The sequence below is a fragment of the Cynocephalus volans genome, chromosome 5, assembly GCF_027409185.1.
Source record: "Cynocephalus volans isolate mCynVol1 chromosome 5, mCynVol1.pri, whole genome shotgun sequence".
Taxonomy (NCBI): domain Eukaryota; kingdom Metazoa; phylum Chordata; class Mammalia; order Dermoptera; family Cynocephalidae; genus Cynocephalus; species Cynocephalus volans.
In genome coordinates, this window is record NC_084464.1 from 10,680,011 (window position 1) to 10,683,114 (window position 3,104).

At 50.6% G+C, this 3,104-nt stretch overlaps 1 pseudogene; it reads left to right on the forward strand.

The window, feature by feature from the left end:
* Positions 1 to 1,442: 1,442 nt before the first annotated feature.
* Positions 1,443 to 2,457, forward strand: LOC134377769 (dead end protein homolog 1-like; annotated as a pseudogene).
* Positions 2,458 to 3,104: the final 647 nt, after the last annotated feature.

Here is a 3,104-nt window from a genome sequence, read left to right on the forward strand (position 1 = left end):
GCTACAAAATCAATACAAAAATCAAATATATTTCTCTATCTAAGCAACAATTAGAAAAATAAATTTAAAATAGTTTAAATCATTAAATAACAAGAGTCATCTGACAAAAAGCCCTTTGCACACAATATCATGTTATCAATTGCCTCTAGAATAGGGGTTGGCAAGCTTTTACTGTAAAAGGCCCCATAGAAAATGTTTTAGGATTTTTGGTCCATGTGGTTTCTGTTGCCTTTAGAGTGTAAAAAGCAGCCAGAGAAAATATGTGAATGAAGTGGGCATGGCTGTGTTCTAAGGAAACTGTATTTACCAGAACAGGCAGGAGGCTGGATCTGACTCGGGGCCCTAAAAGACGGATTCTGTCAATCTTGTCTGCAGTTACATAGCCAACTTGAAGGAGTTCCCACTGCCCAAATTTGGGACAATTTGAGCATCACGAAGAAAAGATAGTAATAACTTCTTATAAAACATTGAAAAAAAAATCCACAAATCCTTAATGATACTGGAAACGAAGGGGGCGAAACACTTATTAGTCATGATTTGAGATGACTCACATGGCTAATTCTTACTTTAAAATCCAGCACTGAAAAATGGAAAAGAAGAGAAAGATTTAAAAATCATAAAAAATTCAACATTGAAAGGGAAAATGATGAAGTATGCCCTGTTTTAGGAGGAACTGCAGTTTATCCCCAGATGAGAAGAGAAAATTCCTTATAGAAAAATGACACCTAGGGGGCTGGCTGGTTAGCTCAGTTGTTTAGAGCACAGCCTTGTAGCACCAAGGTCATGGGTTAAGATCCCGGTACTGGCCAGTCAAAAAAAAAAAAGAAAGAAAAGAAAAGAAAAGGAAAGAAAAGAAAAAAGTGCCATCTAATAAATGTAGAATGAACAATAAAATCATCGACTAAGGTTTTGATAAGTGAAGCTGGAAAGAGGGTCTTGGGAAGCAGATACTTGCATAGCACCAAAGTACCCACAGACAAATGGCTGGCTCACTGACCATCCTTCATACTGAAGAAGTTTGCTGTCAACTTGAACCAGGTTATCAAATTTAACATCACTAACAAATAAAAATAAGTTAAACAAATTTAACATCACTAGCAGTGAGGCAATCTACCATTCTATTCCATACCTCTTGCCAGGATGTATTCACCTCCTGACATCGTCCAGACTGTATTCTTGCCAGAAAAAAGTTTTATTTAACCTTTCTAAGCCGTTAGACCTATATTCAGCTTATTGGAACAAGTTAAATGCCATCACAAAGAAATTATGAGATTGCTCCAGAATGACATTTTTTTTTTTTATAAGACAACTGACCTGGTTTTCAAAAAGTCATTTTTTTTTAAAGTAGGGGGAAAGCGTAGTGGATTGAATTGTGTCCGCCCAAACTCACTGAGGCTTGACTTGTACTCCCCAGGTTTCCTGTAGTAGAAACTTACGAGTCCAAGCGGGCGTGTGAGCTCCAGGGTGAGCAGGTGAATCCAGAGAACGAGGCGGCGTTGGAGGCGCGGGTCAGGGAGACGGGCGTCCGCCTGGTGCAGGTGGAGGGGCAGAGGAAGGACGGCGGGCCAGCCCCAGGCCGGGTGGGCAGCCCGCCGCCGGCCGGCTCGGAGGTGCTCTCGGGCGGCTGCCCCAGGACGTCTACGAGCACCAGGGGATCCCACTGTGGCAGCGCGCGGGCCGCCTGCGAGATCCGCCTGCCCATGACCTTCGGCGGCCTGAACCGCGGCTTCCCGACGCCCGCTGCAGCTCGCGGTGCGGCGCCCAGGCCGCCATGGCCCCGCTGCACAGCCGCCCGCTGCGGCGAGAAGAGCGAGGTGCGCGTGGACGGGTCGCCGCCGTCGGGAGCCGCCGCCGCTGCTGCTCGCGCTGCAGCCTCCGGGCCCGGCCTGCAGGAGGCGCTGCCGCTGCCCAGCCCCGGCGGCGCCCGCGAAGATCGCGCTGCTCAAGTTCAGCTCGCAGCGCACCGCCGCCGCCGTGCCCCCAAAGGCCCTAGCGGGAGGGCTGTCACGCCTCTGTGCAGCTTAGGTGGCCGTGGAGTGGCTCAAGCCAGGCCCGAAGCAGCGACTCCGCCAGCAGCTTGCGGGTCCCTCACTGCGGTGCCTACAGCCGCAGGGCAGCCGATTGGCCTTGGCTAGGGACAGGCTAGGGTCCCAAGGGGCTCGGGCTGCCCTCCAGCTGCTGTGCTAACAAATGAGGCTGGGCAGCCCGGTGTTCCTCACCAAGTGTTTGGGCACAGGACCTGCTGGCTGGCACCACTTCTGGTACCAGGCGGTGATCCCTGGTCATCCAGTGCCTTTCAGAGGCCTTATCTGGGTTGCGCTGGCCGCAGATGGGCAGCACGGGCATGACGTAGCCAAGGATGCGGCGTCCGCACAGCTGCTGGAGGCACTGAGTGAGTCTGGGGCCGGCTTCTTGTGGTCTGCTGGGGCTGAGCCAGGTGCCATCATGAAGCAGTGACCCCGTCCTCCACAGGCAGCCTAAACAAGGAGGGCAGAGCCTGTGTCAGTCTCCAGCCCAGCAGGCCTGGGTGGCCACTGTCTGATCCCATTGGGGGAGGGGCGGGGTCCTGCCGCATGTGTGACACAGCCTCCCTGCTCGGGCAGGGCCTCATAGCACCTGGGTGGCTCGGGTTTGGCTTATGTGGTGGTGAAGGACCTTGCCCTCCCCCTCCCAGCCCAGGGTCAGACCTGACCCCATGGTGACACCCACACCTACCTTTGTCCCCTCACCCCTCTTTCTCCCACAGCTCAGTATGAATCATGGTTATTTTCTTGATTTCTTTTGGTTGGATTTTATTTGCGGGGCCGGCTGAACCAAAGGGTCAGAAATCCTGCCTTCATCCCCACTTCTTGGCATCTGGGTTTGGCTTATGTATAGTTTTGAGTTTCTCTATGCTGCTTCTATTTATATTAAATCCCTGTTTGCTGTAAAAAAAAAAAAAGAAAGAAAGAAAGAAAAGAAAAGAAAGAAAGAAAAAGAAAAAGGAAAAAGAAAGAAACTTAGCCCCCACTGTGACTGTTAAGAGGATGGGAAATCCTATTATGGTAGTTGAAAGGTGGAGCCTTGAAGAGCTGATTGGATTGTAGGACCATGCAGGAGCAAAT